The sequence below is a fragment of the Physeter macrocephalus genome, chromosome 21 (assembly GCF_002837175.3).
Source record: "Physeter macrocephalus isolate SW-GA chromosome 21, ASM283717v5, whole genome shotgun sequence".
NCBI classification, from domain to species: Eukaryota; Metazoa; Chordata; class Mammalia; order Artiodactyla; family Physeteridae; genus Physeter; species Physeter macrocephalus.
This window is the reverse complement of record NC_041234.1, coordinates 118028625-118046912: the sequence shown is the minus strand read 5'-3', so window position 1 is coordinate 118046912 and position 18288 is coordinate 118028625. Positions and strand designations below refer to the sequence as shown.

The following is an 18288-nucleotide window of genomic DNA, read 5'->3' as shown; positions in this document are numbered from 1 at the left end:
ACGGACAAAGGATTAATCTCCAAAATTTACAAGCAGCTCATGCAGCTCAATATCAAAAAAACAAACAAGCCAATCCAAAAATGGGCAGAAGACCTAAATAGACATTTCTCCAGAGAAGACATACAGATTGCCAACAAACACATGAAAGGATGCTCAACATCACTAATCATTAGAGAAATGCAAATCAAAACTACAATGAGATATCATCTCACACTGGTTTGGTTTTTAAAGACACAATCCTGCAAGGATAAGTCGAATGCACTACCCCAAGCTCAAAGGCAGCTAGACCAGGGTTAACTGACTCCACGGCCCCAGGGAAGCTGAATCACAGAATGGCAGAGGGGAAAGGGGAAAAGCAGCTTGGTCTACGTGGCAGGCTCAGGAAGAGCGGCCCCAGGTGGTCTCTGGCAGGTGAAGTGCACGTGGGTGGCGAACACAGTGAGGCAGATGCCTGGATGGCCATCCCGCCTCCACACCCCTAGGGATCTGCCTCTCCTCCACTCTGGCAGAGATCGGCCTTGACCATTTGCTGCTGAATTTCCTGCTCTGCCTTCCATATCCTGCTGCCCGGATTTGCCTCACCCCACAGAGGTGTTCTCTGTTGACCTCCACCTGGAAGCTGGAGGGCCTGGAGGCAGGCTGTGGCGAGCAAAAGCCCTCGGGCCAGATTTCTTCTGCCTGTCCGGCACCATGCCCATGACTCCACCAGGAGTCCTGACGGAAGTGGGCTCTACACATGGCCGGATCCATCGTACCTTTAGTCACTGACCAGTGAATAGTGGCACAGTGACCCTTTGCTGCCCAAGCACCTAGATGGTGCCTGCCACTTGGTTCTTCAAAACAAATCGATCGCTTGTTGAAGAGCTCATGAATAAGTAGTGGAACGATATAGAAAAGCAAGAGAACGTTGGAATCAAGATAGTGGTTAATTCTACCAGAAGGGGTACATGGCAGCAGGGGTGCGGGGTCTACTCGGGGGTCGACCACGTTCTATTTCTCAACCTAACCAGCAGCGACACAGGTTTTCACTTTCTACTTCTTTAAACTGTTCATATAGGCCTTGCATACTTTCCTGTATCTATGTCACGTTTCACAATAAAAGGAAAAAGCTATATACACAGCTCAACGCCAGTCATGTGAAATACATATTTTGGCACAGAAAAAAAAATAATGTGTATTCCAGCACATTAACAGCGGTTATCCCTGGCTAATCTATACATTGTATATTTATGTATTTTATTATCTCATGGGATTTGTGTTTTCGCTACACTTTTGTGCATTTTCAAAGTTTACTACAAAGAGCATACATTATTCTTGTAATCAGAAGATCTTAAACCATACTGAAAAAAGACAAGGTCTCCATCTAAGATTGAAACTGGTAAGGATCAACACAAAAGAGATGGGACAAGCCATCTGTAGGAATCTATGCAGAAAATAACTACCTAAAGAGACTGGTGATGCATCTAATCTAACTAGAATGAGCTCGAAGGTCACCAAGGAGCCGCGGGTGGGTTTCTAGAGTCGGCACTCAGAAGTCAGGATAGCTGCTATCTCTCTCTGGGAAGACGGAGGGCTTCTAGGATATTTTGAGTGTTCTATTTCTTAATCTGTCCTGGCGGGTACACGGGTGTTGGTTTCATAATTTTATGTTTTATATGCTCCTCTGTAGGTATCATATGGATTAAAAAACAAACAAAGCCAGGACTCATGTAAGGAGAAAATATGATGGTGTGTCAAAGGAACAACTCAATTTCATGTAAAATCATCATCATTTAGGTTAAAACAGTCACTTTGGACTTTAGATCTTCTTTTCTTTTCTGTTGCCGATCCCAGAGCTTTCTGGAGATGCTCCAGTCGCCGGGGAAGAGGGTGGGATCAGGGCTGTAAGGACCCAGCTCAGCACACTCTTCATGGGGTTTCGGGTGGCCTGGGGCTGACACTGACTTCTTGGCAGGAATGCCAACCATTCCAGGGCTCAGGATTTGGGGTCTGCCTTCTTCCCTGCAAGATTTTGTCCATATAGATACACAAGCAGGTATTCCAATGACAAATGAGCCTGTGCTTTCCTGCTATGCCTCTCTCACACAGCAGCCTGGGTTTTCTTCCTTCCCCACTGGTATGGGAGCGGGGCATCATTCTCTGCTTTCCTTTTACTGAAGGCCTCACCTTCTGTCTTCTTCTGACCCATTCTGTCTCCCTGGGGCTAACTCCTCTCCCTACGACCCTAACGCTTTTTGTAACTCGAGGAGAAATGAGAGCTCACCCACTCAAGTCATCATTCTCAAGAGAAGAAGGAGAGGGCCCATGGTTTGCTCAAGATTACCAAACAATGGCTAAGCCTCACCCTAGGAAAACCACCTTCCTGATCATGTTCTCTCCCCTGCCAGGTGAGTATTGGTGGTTGCCGGGGACTGAGGGGAGTGGGTCATGGGGCGTTATTGTTTCATAGGGACAGAGTTTCAGCTGTACATGATGAAAAGAGGTCTAGGGATGGCTGATGGTGATGAAGGCACAACAGTCTGAATGTACTTAATACCACTGAACTGTACTCTTAAAACTGGCTAAGATGGTAAATTTGACGTTATGCGTATTTTACCACAATTAAAATATTGGGGGAAAAGAGATCGCCGAGCAAGTTAAAGACAGAGAGGCCAAGAGTCAGAGAGACCTACAGAGAGCATCTATCTGCACTGTTTTGCAGGGACTCAGTCTCTGAGCGTGGAGCCCTGCAATGCCACCCTCTGAGGACCCTGGTAGGTACAGACCCTGAGGCTCCTGGTAGGGAAGAGCCTTGCCCCAAATCAGAGAAGACTAGAACTCACCACTCCAGATTCCCAGTCCAAGGTGCCTTCTGAGTCCTGACCCAACTGCATCGCTCTCTCTACCCGACTCTGAAATCTCTGCCTTCTTTTTCTTGCTTCATCCCGAAGCAAGAGCTCTCACTGGGATGGCCTCCACCAGAGGCCAGCCAGCCTGGTCCTCAGCATGTCCAGGAGCAAAGGACAGACTCATTCCCCTCTTCTCTGCGCTGCCCTCCACCTTCCAACCATTTGGCCTCTGGCCTCCCCAGTGCCGCTTGCTTCTTTACAGTTCTGCAGTCCTCCTAAAGATGTTTGAGTCATTAACATATATAAATGGCCACTTAACCCAGATTACACGATGTAGGTCAACAGCCTGGGCTCTGAGAGTTGTCACGTACTGGCATAGGAGAGGGGGCTCTTTCCCCAGAGAATTTGGAGGACACTCCCATCTGCTTACAGCAAAAAACCCATCTACTTGACTTGGCAGTAGGTGAGCTGAGAACTAATGGAACCGGGTTAACCCAGCGGCACCAATCAACAAGGAGAGCAGTGAAGGGCAAGGGAAAGTTCCAGAGCGGGAGGCAGGAAACCTGAGGTCTAGGCTTAGCTCCTTCATGTGCTTGGCAGCTGGGTGGCCTCAGGTAAGTCATCTTATCTCTCTAAGCCTCAGCCTCCTTATGCAGTAAGTAGGGATGACACAGTGCCCACTGCCAGGGGCTGTTGTGAGGACCGGATGAAAGGACAAGGGGCAAGTCCTCAATATGGGGCTCAGTGCAGTGTATGCGGTTGAGAGGGCCAGTTCCACCCTCCATCCCCACCCCGACTACTATTAAGAGCTCTGGCCTGGAAGTCAGGTGACCTGAATTTAGTCTGGGCTTTGCTATTCATTTTATGAGCTTAAGAAAGTCCCTTTCCCTTTTGTGTCTACTGAGATGATTATGTGGTTTTGTTTTTGTCCTTTGTTCTGTTCATATTGTTTATCACATTGATTGATTGTCATAGGTTGAACCAGCCTTGCATTCCTGGGATAAATCCCACTTGGTTATGGTGCATAATGCTTTTCATATGTTACTGTGTTCGGTTTGCTAGGGTCTTGTTGAGAATTTTTGCATCTCTGTTCATAAAATTTGTTTGTCTACCTTCTCCTTTTAAGGCCTCAGTGTCCCCATCTGTAAAATGATGTGAGAATTCTCCATTGGCCTGGCTGAACCTCATACCCAATCCTCCTCTGTCCCACAGTCGTCACAGGCCACCTGCATTGTGGTTTGAGGCTCTCCCCACCTTCCCTTGCTCTCTCATCCTTTAGCCTTCACAGGCTCTCCCTGCCCCATACATTTCTTGCATGTCTAGTGTCATACTGGTGTCTGCCTTTTGGTAGATCCAAACAGACACAAAGGAGCACTTGGCTACTTAGTTCTTCTTTCTGCCAGACATAAGAGGAAACCTTTTTTCCTCACCCTCTGACCCTCCCACACTGCCCCAGTGAATGACCACGGGGAGCAGTGAGCAAAATGAGGAGTGCTCACCTGTCTCCTTCCTCAAGCACTTGGCTCACAGCTCAGAGAGTTAATTTTTGTGGGAGCTTTATTATAGTTTCTGTAGATGTTTTGGGCTACATATCTTTTTGGGTGACTTTCCTTCCTTGCCCCACTTATGAGTTGGTTGTTTTGAAAAAGACAATGGGGAAACCCCAGACTAATCTGCTTTCCAGGGTTCCTGGCTAACGTGGGCTTTAGGTGGGCTCTAGACTGTCTCCACCTGCCCAAGTCCAGCAACTCTCAGTAAACACAGCACACTTTGTACTGTGGAGAAGGTTCTTGTCTCCACCATACTGCTGTCTCTCCTTCATCAGGGCCTTGCAATCCAGCAAATGGGTGGATTATAGGACTGTTTTTTTTGTTTGTTTGTTTGTTTTTGCGGTACGCGGGCCTCTCGCTGTTGTGGCCTCTCCCGTTGCGGAGCGCAGGCTCCGGACGCGCAGGCCCGGCGGCCACGGCTCACGGGCCCAGCCGCTCCGCGGCACGCGGGATCCTCCCGGACCGGGGCACGAACCCGCGTCCCCTGCATCGGCAGGCGGACCCTCAACCACTGCGCCACCAGGGAAGCGCCACAGTCAGCCTTTTATAGCATTCGTGCAACACATATTTACTGAGCACCCACCAGGGTCCAGGCCCTGTGCTGTGATAACACTGGTGGAGAAAGCAGGCACGTTCATGTGATGGAGATCACTTAAGGGGGATTTTTAACAAAGGTGGTAAGTGCTATACAGGAACACTGCAGAGAACAAACGACAGGAGAACCCAGCCTGGCTGGGATGAGGGTTTAGTTAGAGGAGGCTTCTTGGGGGAACTGAACTTTAAGCTGTGACCTGAAGGACAAAGAGATGTTGTCCAGGTGAGGGGGTCCTGGGCAGAAAATTGGCAAAGTTCTCAAATCAACTTTAGCTACATCACAGCTTCACCCAGTGCCACTGCTATCCCAAGACCTGATGGATACGCAGATTACGTAGGGAGAAGGCTTTCAAAATGAGGCCTAAGGATCTGGGTTCTCCCTGGAAAAAGGGCTGCTTTCTGGAGTCACACAGAGTCAACCCAAAGAGCATCGTGCCGCAGTGGATGGGGGCGGGGAAGACGGATGGACAATCTTCGTATTTCTATTCCTAACTTATTAAATTCAAGAAAGTTGTTGGCTTTCCTGAAGCCCTAAGCCCACTTGCTGAAAATCAGATAACAAACCAAAGCTGGGGGTCTGAGATATTTTTAGCTATTCACATGGTAGAGCAGGGTGTGTCCCATTTATAAAGCAATCTGTTGTAAATCAATGTGGAACGGAAGAGATAGCTAAGAAAAAGCTGAGTCCCAAATGTCAGAATCAGCAGGGCCTGTGGGACTCACCTACACCAGAGGTTCTCAAAGTGGGAGTCGTTGGGCCAGCAGCAGCTGTTAGAAATGCACACGTCCGGGTCCCACCCAGACCTACTGAATCAGAAACTCTGCAGGTGGAGCCCAGTACCCTGCACTTTCACAAACCCTCCAGGACACACTCCAGAGAGAACCAGTGCTTTAATCCAACCCTCTTGTTATACAGAAGAGGAGACTGAGGCCTGGAGAAGCAAGGAACCCCTGAGCCCGTGGATGCGGGGCTAGTGACCACCGTGTGTTGCTTTCCAATTCCTCCTTTCCAAATGGGAGCTTCTTTTTTTTTTTGCCTGTCCTGTACTTCTGCTTTTTCTCTGCCAAGGTGGGCGCGATGGCCAGGGGTCCCAGGAACAGGAGGGGCTGTGCTCTGACCAAACTGAGGGGATGGCACGACATGTGCAGTTTCTGGATTGGAACTGAACCCCTCTGGGAGGGAGTACATAGGTTTTCTGGAAGAGTGAGCATTTCGGGAGGCATACGCATGGGAAAGAGGGAGGGTATGACTGTGGATGGCCAAAGAGGTCGATTACAGCAAAGACAGTTGATGGCTAAGCTGGCACCTAGCCCTCCTGCTCTCAGCGCCTTCCACAGCTTCCGTTCAGGCGGCCTCACTTGCCCCATGTGCCCATGTGCTTTGGGGAAACCTGGCTCCACCTGGGCTTGCAGAGGCCGGGCACCGAGCTCCGCTTACACGGAGCAGAACAGTAGGCTTTCTGGGAAAGACGCTTCCTTGCTCTTCTGACAGAGCTTCTCGAAGCAACTCTCTCTTCTGCTCCCCTGGATGAGGGCAGGAGGAGGCCTGCAGTGCCTGGAGTTGCTGAGGGCTATCATGTGCCCACGACGGGGAGCCGGCCCGAGGGTGAAACCAATGCTCCGGAAGGCCGGATAGACAGCAGGGAGGAAACGGCATCTTCGGTGACACTACCTGAAGTTTGCCCAAGACCCGGACTTCCACTTACAGGACTCAGTCAGTTCCCTTTATTGTTGAAGTTAGTTTCCTTTATTATTTCCTGCTACTTGCGACTCAATACATCCTAACTGCCAAAGACTCTAGCCTGGCCCCTCAGACCTTCATGACGTCTGCGTCACACCTCCAGCCTCACGCTGGAGGACACAGCCCATCTCTGATGACGAAGCCTGGGCCTGTGGGACCCTGCTCAGCCTTGAGTCATCTTCCTTTACCCACAGACCAGTTCACCTAAAGAGAATTCTAGCACACCTAAGCTGTCTGTACAGCATGATCAAGCAAACGCATCGAGTGCGGATCCCAGACTGCAATCTTGGGCTCTTCGCTCAGATCTCAAGTGTGGTACTCAAGCTCTTAAATACTCTATTTTGCATTAGTTGAATGTGATCCACGTTTTAGCAGCAATAGTCTAGCTTAACAACATTATGAATTCCTGGATCAAATTCAATTCCGACGCTAACTCGAATATGTACTTTGTGGCTTTCTGAGAAGAAAATAATTGACAATCCAAACTGGAATTCATCTATAGCAAATTAGCAGTGCTAGCTCCTAAAAGCAATTACTGGCACCGAACTCCTAAATTTTTAAATCCCTTGAAAAGTCCAAGACCATACCAGAAAGTCGAGATTTGATTTCAGAGGTAATAACTGTAAACAAAAAATTAAAAGCCTGTAAGAGGTGTTGGTGACTCGGGTGCTGATGGCTCTAGGAGGGTTCGTTCTCTTTCTCAAACCCTAGTCCAATATTATATCAAAACTTTATCGATTAGCAGATATACACTAAGGTAAATAAAATAGATAAACAACAAGGACCTACTGTATAGCACAGGGAACTATACTCAATATCCCATAATAACCTATAATGGAAAAGAATCTGAAAAAATAGGTATAAATGAATCACTTTGCTGTACGCTTGAAACTAACACAACATTGTAAGTCAACTATACTACCAAAAAAAAAAAAAAGAGTGCCAAAGAAAAACACCCTTTATCTACTGAAGAGTGGGAAATAGACATGGGAAGGCGGAGTCACAAGTTGGAGTTGCCTGGGCGATGAGTGCGGGCAGGGCAGGTGAGATGGAGGAGCAGGAATGAAGGACCCTCCTGCTCTCCCCTGTGCAGGGCTCATGCACCTGGAGCACTTGGGTCAGTCCAGTAAAGCCTTACCCACCCAGAGGGCCTCACGCCAATGCCCTTTGCTCAGTTCAGAGAGAAATAGCCAGGAAACGGGCAAAGAATTGGGGGTGGGAGGGAAGATTCAGTGGGAACATTCCAGTTGTCTTCAAACCTCTGAAGGGCTCTGAATTCTGAGAGAGCATATTGGACTACAATGTCTTTTTCTTTTAAATTTTTAAAAATTTTATTTATTTTTCTATACAGCAGGTTCTTATTAGTTATCCATTTAATACATATTAGTGTATATATGTCAATCTGGACTACAATGTTGATCAACCTCACGATTTTGTAATTTGTTTCCAAAAACGGGGCATATGGAGAAGGATTCTAAACTCGAAACTGGACGTCAATCTAGCTCTGACAAGTCACAAGCGTATTTGTTGCTTGCAGTGGAGTCTGGTCAGTTCCTGAGGCCATGAGGTCATTCTGATAGTCGGCTGACATAGTTTCATCAAAGGATGGGTCCTCTACTACAATCCTGCCTTTTGCAGTGAGGATGGGGTAACTACAGCGCTTGGAAGAGCAGTACTGCCCACCGGCTGCTGAGGAAAGGGCCAGGCAGAACAGATCTATATGATGCTGGAGCTCTATGAGTTCAGAGGGAATCGACAGGGTCAAGGCCATTGCCAGAGGCTGCCCTTTTCAACCCCATTCTGCTACTTTGATCTGTACCAATCTCGAACTATAACAGCTGATATAGCAATAGGGGACATCAGGAGATCTTTCTGGAGGGTGCCAGGAAGGAATCTCTGTGACGTAATTATTTTGCTAAAGAAGACACTTCCAAATGAAAAGTGAATCAAGCAAATAGAAGAAGCTAACGATACAGCTGTCAAAGTGACAAAAACAAACAAATCAAAACGAAACCCCCAAAGATCATTTCCACAAAGGAGATAAAAATCTATGCTCATGAACTAGTAAAAAAAAAAAAAACCTTTGAATTCATTTAAACCAACGGGGAAAGCTTATTCAAATACAACCAACTGTTCTTATAAGTTAACATTTAGATCCGACAGGACAAGAACATACGCTGAGCAGCCTTCAAAACTGAAATTGATTGGGTTACGTTAGGAGTAACAGTGCCGCCCCAGAGCGGCATAAGCGAATCTGAACGGGGGAAAAAAGCAATGGAATGAGTGGCCTGAATTTCTAAGCCAGCTTTTTTTTTTTCTTTTCTTATATCATGTGCTGCTATCATTGTGGTATGTGAAATGGCAGCCAGAGGTCTTGTTCGTCCTTCTAAAATGCATGAGACAACTGCTACCACCGCAACAGAACAACCAGTGCAAATTACCCCTGGAGGTCCAAAACTGTGTTATTTGTTAGAGTTTGAAGAAATCAAATGTATTCAGATAGTGCACTTGTAGAATTGTAGGCAAGTGTCTGTCCTCGTGCTGTTGGCACAAAAGAGCCCCAACTGGACCAGAAAATGTCTCACAGTCACAGTCAGGGGGTACGGACCCTGTGTGCAGAGGCAGAGCTCTCCCTTCAGTCCAACACAAGAATCTGAGTCCATCAGCCTCCTGGGCTTCGAAGATTGGAGATTTCTACCAATAATTACTCTAAGACACTCAAAATAATCTCAGGAGCTTAATTCTCAGAGGCCAGCAGAGGCAACTGATTCATAGGTTCATTCCTTCCTGCGTTCTTCCAGTCATTTGTTCAAAGGCTCCTTGAGCTCACGTTTACAGACCTAGATAAGCCATCATGTGCCTGAGGGATTTGCTAGCAAATGGGGGCACAGGCAAGACACGAATGACTCTGATTCAAAAGTGGACACTGCCAGGCCCTGGAAGGCAGAACCCGAAGATCTTGAGAGCTGGGGTGTGAGTGGGGACACAGTGACCAGGTGCGTCAACTTCCCAAAAGTCATTTGGACAATGACTAGAGGCTCCTGTTTCCTACTCTGTGCGTCAGTGTCAAGCCTGGTTCTCACTGCAGCCGAGACCCTTAACTTTTTCCAGAACTCTACCCCAGGGCCTAGCACTTGCTCCAGAGGGACACTGTGCACAGAAAGTGAGTCCCTAGCATTGTTCTGTTGGCTCTTGTATTAATCAGCAAACCGTGAGCCATCCTAGCGTTTCTAGGCTTGCAGATGCACCAGAGAACCCATGAAGCCAGTGGGCTTCCTTACCCCATTCCGGAGCAGAGACCCCATTCTGTCTATATCACTTCTTTGTTCCCCCATCCACATGGTGTCATTTCTCTAAAATGCCCAGAAAAGGACAGAAGTTGTGATCAATTTATCAGGAAAGTTCTTTCTAAGTGCATGTCACTAAGGCATCTAGGAAGTGCAGCCGGCCTGCACAGAAACATGGGTATGGTACCCGTGCAGTCAGTACTCTCCTCTCCATGAAGGAAGACAGGCAGCTCAGCTGCTGCCACCTCGACATCACACGTTAATATTATCAAAATTAAATACTGCCTTGACTAGGAGAGGATTAGCTCATGTTTTAAAATTTGTTTTTCCTTTTCTTTTTTTCTTGCTGTTAAACTGACCATTTTAAGTGCCTAGCTCCGTGGCATTAAGTACATTCACAGTGTCACGCAGCCATCACCACCATCCATCTCCAGGACACTTTCATCTTCCCAGACTGAAACTCTGTCCCCATTAGACATTAACCCCCAGTGTCCCAGCCCCAGGCAAGGACCACTCTGCTTTCTGTCTCTATGAATCTGACTCCTAGGTCCCTGTTATAAGTAGAATAATATGGTATTTGTCCTTTTGTGACTGGCTGATTTCACTTAGCATAACGTCTTCAAAGTTCATCCATGCTGTAACAGGTATTGGAATTTCCTTCCTTTAAAGGCTCAATAATATTCCACTGCGTGGATGGATCACATTTTGTTCATCCGTTCTTCTCTCTGTGGACATTTTGGTTGCGTCTACCTTTTGGACATTGTGAAAATGCTGCTGTGAACACTGGTGAACAGATATCTGTTCAAGAACCTGCTTTCAATTCTTTCGGGTATATACCCAAGGAGGGAATTGTTAGGCCATATGGTAATTGCATGTTTAATTTTTTGAGGAACCACCCTGCTGTTTTCCACGGCAGCTGTACCATTTTACATTCCTGCTAACAGTGCATACGGTTTCCAGTTTCTCCACATCTCACCAACACTAGTTTTTTCTATTTTTTAAAAAATAATAGCCATCCTAATGGGTGTCAAGATTTTGTTTTTTGACGACATGAAACTAGAAAGCCATATTCGAGAGCTTTGCCTGTTCACATTTTCTAGAGCTCATCTTTGAAAGTGTTGCCTGATAGAGGGAAAGGTCATGGAATTGTTCCCACTTACCGCCACTCAAGGGTGGTTGGAGGCCTCCCACATCTTTCAAAGCTTTGTCACATGGAAGTAAATGATCATTATGCAAAATTGTAAATAAGGAGTCCACCTTCATCTACTGGCCTCCTGAGTCAGCCGGCTTGGCAAATTCTTTCACGTGCCACCCAGACATGGGCCTGTAGAAAAGTCTGGGTCCCCACAATTCTGCTCACGTCCTCTGCTCAAAAATGGCCAAACATGGTAGCATGCTGCAGGGGGTAAGGCCAGATAGAACCTCTGCATTTAGCTTCAAATCCAAAGCTCCCAAAAGCAAAGCAAGAGTTGGAGTAATTTCTGATGGAGTAGGGCTATGCACCTTTCAGGCTTTCAAGGTCACATTTAGGCCAGGACTTTGTGATCGTTTCCTGGACTGCCCACTTCCCCTTTTCCTGTGCACCTAGCTCTCCATCACTGAGTCAAGGTCTACGGGCTCCGTGCGAGTCCATCCTGCCCACTTTCTAATCTAACATGAAACTCGGTTCACATGGGGCGAAGGACCGAAGGATGGAAGAAATGGAGAAATGCTGCCCCTTTCTTCCACTCTCTGTCTTAGAAGCTGTTATTCCACTGGGAGTCAGGAGCCAGGGAAGGCTCAGCTCGGGGCACTGCATGGGCTCTCAGGACCGCCACGCACGCACGCGGGCCTGGGGTGGAGGTGTGATCTCTTTGGACCTTTACGCTGCTTTTAGCTCTCAACAACCTCACTGATTTTGTTGGGAGAAGCTAACACGATAAGCCCTCATCCAACAACAACAAAGCACAATCAGACAAAGCAGCGCTTGTCATTGTGGGCAAAAGTCACGAGATCAAATCAAAACCTAAACTTTTTCAACTCCTTAGGAAGAAGCAGAAACTCTTTCTCTGGGGGGTGGGGTGGGGTGGGCTGCTTTCATTCGCTGCCCCCTTCAATCTCACAAGCCACCAGTTCGGAGCATACGCACACCGTTGCTTTGCCCAGCAGGCCCAGGTTGTGGGATTTGACAACCCCCAAGGGACAGAAGAGGCTGAAAGTACAAACGGGCTCAGGAGAGGTTTCCATAAATTTGCCCTATGGGGCCATGAATGGATTTGAGAGAGGGAAGCTGGGGAGGGTGCAGGAAGGAGGGGCAAGGATGCTGGCTGTAGGTGTTATAGGGTCACAGCCGAACGGTGCAAATCCACTGTGACCCTCCATCTGCCCTAGACATTTTTTCTATTTTGCTAACTTTTCACTTGGGGTCACAACAGTAGCTGACCACTTCACTTTCAAACCTGTTTTACGTGTGGAAGTGGACGGCCTCTCCTTGAGGCAGTCTACATTTTGGGTTTGTAGATATTCATAAGCAGTTACAGTTTAAAGGAACATAACACAGTGATTTATTTCTGTCCTCTGCGACTCTTTGAAAACTGAAATCAGATTCCTCTCCTTGCTTTACAGTGACAAATATGCAGCTTGTTTCAATGAACTTAGTAGAAAATAATTTACATACTTCATTTCTAAAAGTCTCATTTTGGGAACCCCAACTTCAGCAAAGTTTAGTGTTCCTTTTCAGGCATGTAAAGACAAAAGGAACAAACAAAAAACCAAACAAAAACTTCACAGGAGGTTTCTGAAAATGGCCGCCTTTCCAGCTTTCATGAGTCAATTGTCAAGCAATTAAAAATTAAGGCTAGTGATCGCCATTAAGGAGGCATCTGAACTGGGGGGCTTTGTGCATCCCCATTAATTTTGGTGTTGACCTTACTAAGTGATGGATCGTTACTCCAGGGGCCAAAAGTAATGCTGCCTCATTGCAACGCGATGTCTCCCTTATTCTTCAGCTTCCAACACAGAAAAAGCTTGATGTTTAAAAAGTTAACTTTTGATAGGCAGCTCATTTAAAATTTCCACTTTTTGAAAAAGGGACATAGCTTTGAGGTGGAGGATCATTAACGGTACTTAGAAACCAAAAAAGAAACTGAAAAAAAAAAAAAAATCTGATTCTTGGTAACATTAGTACCAAGTTCTGAGCCTGAGTTTTACCAAACAGACTTTCATTTCCTGGCAATTCAGAGTGGTTAAAGCAAAACTTATTCAACACAGAGATGTCGGTCTCTAAATTATCAAACTGTATATTACAGTAAGTCCCCTACATATGAATGAGTTCTGTTCTGAGAGTGCATTCGTAGTGCAATTTGTTTGAGATCCAACAAAGTTAGCCTAGGTACCCAACTAACACAATCGGCTATATAGTACTGTACTGTAATAGGTTTATAGTATTTTTTCACACAAATAATACATAAAAAACTAACAAAGACAAAAAATAAACAATTTGTCTTTTAAATTAATTAATTTATTTACTTTGGGCTGCGTTTGGTCTTCGTTGCTGCGCGCGGGCTTTCTCTAGTTGTGGCGAGCGGGGGCTGCTCTTCGTTGAGATGCGCAGGCTTCTCATTGCAGTGGCTTCTCTTGTGCGGAGCACGGGCTCCAGAGTGCAGGCTCAGTAGTTGTGGCACGCAGGCTCAGTTGCTCCGCGGCATGTGGGATCTTCCCGGACCAGGGATCGAACCCATGTCCCCCACACTGGCAGCTGGATTCTTAACCACTGAACCACCGGGGAAGTCCTGGCAGGCGGATTCTTAACCACTGCGCCACCAGGCAAGTCCCAAGGAAACATTTTTAATCTTACAGTACAGTACGTTGAACAGTACTGTAGTACAGTACAACAGCTGGCATACAGGGGCACGCGCGCGTCTTTGAAAGCTCACAACTTGGAGGTTAGTATGTAGGGCACTTATTGTAAACTTTGTCTAATTATATTGCCTCCCAAAGCAGCTAAAAAATGTTTCCCCAAACTAAATAGTTCTTTGCTGCCCAATTTAAAAAAAGAAAGGGAAAACTAAGCCCGTATGTACAATCGTGCTTAAATACAAAATAAAGATGCTTAGGGACTTCTTTGGTGGTCCGGTGGTTGAGAATCCATCTTGCAATGCAGGGGACACCGGTTCGATCCCTGGTCAGGGATCCCACGTGCCGTAGGGCAACTAAGCCCACGTGCCGCAACTACTGAGCCCGAGGGCCACAACCAGAGAGAAGCCCGCGTGCCGCAACTAAGACCCAACACGGCCAAAAATGAATAAATAAATAAATTTTAAAAATAATAATAATTTAAAAACAAAAAACAAAATAAAGGTGCTTATTCAGGAAAATGTCCTCATGTCTGGTAGAGAAGACGTGTGCAAGGCGAGGCCGGACACATGGGCTCTTTGAAATCTGACTTTCCTGCCCCGCTTCTTCCTTAGTGCAGCCCAGAGCTTCCCCCAGAGGCCTCTGCTTTTGCACTTCAGCAGTACTAACCTTTGGAATGAAATCTGTGATGCTTCTCACCAGAATTCGTAGAAGACAAAGGCGAAGAAACTTTCCTCATTACGCAGGGAGCAGTGCCGCCCTGCCCTGCCTCTTAGCCTCAAAACAGCAGAAGAATTAAGGGAAGCTGGTGAAAGGACTTTCAAGTCCAAGGTCACAGGCCCTTCCTTGACAATGTGTGGCACAATCTGATTCCAAGGGGGTCTGGTATTCTGGCAAGATAGTGGTCACTTGCTTTTAAAGGGTCGTGAATGATGTTGAGGCTAGGAGCAGACTCACACGCTGCCACTTCTCCTGACTCTCTTCCTCCAGTGGAAAATGGAGCCGGCGTAACCTTGACAAGAATAGGGAATTCTCTCGGTCTAACTAACCTGGTTTTATCATTTTGGTTTTCAATGGGAGGTCACGGTGTGAAGGGAAAGATTTTAATTTGCCGTGTTAATCGAGACAGCAGTAATTCAAGGTTCTGCTCTACCGAGCAGTCGAGTCCAACCTCGGAAGTCCAGACCAAGTGACCACGATGAACCAGTGTTCCTGGCGGCGTTGGCGCCGGGTGGCCGGCAAGGCTGGCCCTCACTTGCCCTCCATTCTTTCTCTCCGCCCATCGGCAGCAGTCCCTCTGGATCTAGAAACCTAGGCAGCCCTCAGCCTGTTGCAAGCGGCGGGGTTGGGGCCCAGCCGAATGCAGGCAGAATTTGTTACTGTCGTTTGTTACTCAGCACACACGCGGGATGGTGCAGCCCCCCGCATGGCTCCCAGCACCTCTGCCATCTGTGCTTGGAGGGAGAATGGCCAGCACTGTCCCCTCCCCACTGGCCAGGGTGCTTGGGAAGCTGCAGCTGGGCCCGGCTGCTCTGCTCCTCTCGGGGGTCACCAGTCTGTCTCCGCCACTTGGCCTCCCTGACGCCCCACGGCCGGAGGGCACTCCCCCGCCCCTCCTCTGCAAGCCACCACCCAACTCTGGGAGCCGGAGAGGAGCCTGGCGGTCTAAACGCATTCCACCGAGTGCCGAGTTTCAAGAGCTTTCTCGGAACAGTAGAGCTGACGTCGGCGGAGCATTATTGTGTGCCAGGCCCCGGGCCAGGCACTTTTACCTCATCTCGTTGAATCCTCTCAGCAGCCCCATTTGATAGGTATACTAGTATCCCCATTTTGCAGATGGAGAGACTGAGGCACAGAGATAGGAAGGAGCGTGCCAAATGGAAAAGTGGCAGAGCCGGTATTTGGACCTCAGCGATCCAAGCCTCAAGCGCAGTCCCGGGGCCCGCACCCTGCCAGGCACCAAGGGCCAAGGCCCCGCTGTCCCTGGCTCTGTGCTGTCTCCCTCCAGGCCCTGGGTGCTGGGAGTGCTGCGCTTCAGAGGCTCGGTTCCCAGGGACAAGAGGCCCCCACGGGTGAGGGGGACAAGAGGGCTTCCTCACGGTCCCACTTCAGACCGAGGCGCCCAGATGCCCCTCCTAGGCCCAGCCCTGCAGGAGGGTGGATGGCAAGTTCTCCTGATGAGCCCGCGGCTCCGCCATTGCTGGGGGCTCACTGCTGCCTAAGCATGGGAGACGGGCGGCTGGCATCAAAGGCGGGAAACGGCGCAGACGCAGGCGAGGGCTCGTCCAGCCTTCCCAGACGCAGGCTCAGGTCCCCTCTCTCGCCCCTCTCAAAATCTCTCCAAACCATATCAAGCGCTTCTTTAGTCTATTTCTCTGCAGCTGCCCCTCCCCGCCCCCAACCCAGCCTGCCTCAAGGACCAGATTTCAGGCTTTTTTGTTCTTATTCCAACTGGCCACCGTCCTTGTTCCTCCTCCCCGCCATGCTACCCTCCCAGCTCTGCAATCGCACGTGCACCCAGGGCGCTCTTGCTGCCTCTTGCTTCTCCGACTCTTCCAGAGCACAAGCCTCATCTCCTGGACAGAACTGTTTCTGTCTTTGAGTAAATGTCAGTTCCTCTGCCAGCGGCTGATAGTCAAACTGAAGTCCTAACCCTGATGTTCACAGTACCCTAAGGTATCCTCAATGGTTTTCAGCGACAAAATTCATTTTGCCTCGCGTCGACTAAAAACAGAGAGCAGTCACCCAGCCTTGGGAGTAGGAGATTCGGGGGCCTTGAAAGTCAACACACCAGGGCTGGGGGCCACAACTCCATAGTCCCTTCCTTCATAATTCTAGGCCCGCAGCCCTCATCCGTAATTTCAAGGCCGAAAGCTCTGAAAGCCTATTTTATTTTTGTAAATTTGGTGCCAAAAGGTATTTGGGACCAAACTTGACCTGGGCTTAGTTAAATATTCATATTTCTCTGCAAAAATAACAAAACGTGCCCCAGATTCCACCGGAGGGTTGTGTCATATTTGGTATATGCACCGTATTACCTTTCTAAAGTTCCCAAGGTTCTGAATTTGGAAACGCGTCTGACCCCAGGGGTTCCAGATCCAAGTCTGGGAGCCCACGCCTGCCGTGCCTGGGTGCGGAGTGTGGGCCCGGCAGGGGTCTGAGCGGTATCGGTTCAGCATCTCCTGTCTTTCAAGGCCTTACGAGATGGGGCCCATCCCTTTCCCCAGGTGCAGCTGAGGCTCAGGGGGCTTAAGTGACACTGCTCCCGGCACATTGCCCACTCAGAGTTGGTGTCCGGACTTGAACCCCAGTCTGTCTGCCTCCAGTGCCCTTGCCATGCTGAACTGCTGCCCTGATGCCAGATGGCATTTACCTTTTACCTTCAGTGCAAGCAAGCGGGTCACTGAAATTGGATCGCTCATGTAACTGGAAAGGTGAAATCCCCCAAGCTGAGAAAGACTAGTCTGAAAATAAGAATGAGCTCCTGGCGACAGCTGGATTTGGCATTTCTGGTTTAAGATGAATGCCCAGTCCTTCTGTGGTAACCACTACCATCCACGGAGGTGCGACGAGCTAGTCAACGCCATCCAGGGGGTAACGAGTGTTTCCTGGGGCTCAGCTTGGCCATCAGTAAAACACGGCAAGTTCTCCCTGCTGGGAGCAAGAAGCATGTACTTCCTCACCACGGGGGCCTCAAACACCCGCCTCTGCCTTTCTTCCACCTTCTCCTGGCCAAGTGACCAGAGCTGGGTTCTTAGGCCTTAAACGGAATGCAGAAAGGCCACGAGAAGGAACAGCGGAGCTGCTGATGTGCCCGTTTGGAGGCCTCGCCCGTGCATTTTGGCTAAAAGAACGCCGTGCACAGAGCAGGGTGCTGGGGAGCGGGGCGGAGCCAGCGTGAAAGCACAGAGGCGGCTCCTTCCCCTCGCCCAGTGGGCCTGCGGTGGTCTAGGCAGGGCAGGGCCTAGGACAAGAAGAGCCCACGAAGCTAGCGAGCCCCACCACTCCTGCCCATCTCACGGGCGGGCACGGGGTCTGGAGAGAGCTCTGCTCACGTTCTGTCCCGACACAGCCCCAGGTCTGAGAACCACCTCAGCCCCCAGGAAGCAGATCTGGAGACTCAGGACTAGTCAGGCATAGTGAGAGCAAGCTTTCGTTGGCAGCTCTTGCGCCAGGCTCTGTTTGGAGTGCTTTAGATGCGCTGAATCGACGCCTTTAACCCTCAAACAGCCTACCATCACACCCACTTTGTAGAAGAGGCAACAGTTAGGAGGTCAAGGCAGGAACAGGGCTCTGGAGGCGGGGCCCCGTGCGTGCGGTTACAAGTGTGGGCTCTCTAGCCGGACTCCCTGCTCTGGCCCCGACTTGCTGTGTGACCGGGCAACTCTGGGCACTTCTCTGTGTCTCAGTCCTCTCAGCTTTAAAGAGAATGATAACGGCCCCTACGTCTGAGG

The 18288-nt window shown here is 48.8% G+C and overlaps 1 protein-coding gene across 8 annotated transcripts in view; it reads right to left on the bottom strand.

Moving 5' to 3' along the window:
- Positions 1-18288, bottom strand: part of MAMLD1 (mastermind like domain containing 1) — a 122174-nt gene that overhangs the window by 17421 nt on the left and 86465 nt on the right. The gene's annotated exons all lie outside the window — the stretch shown is intronic.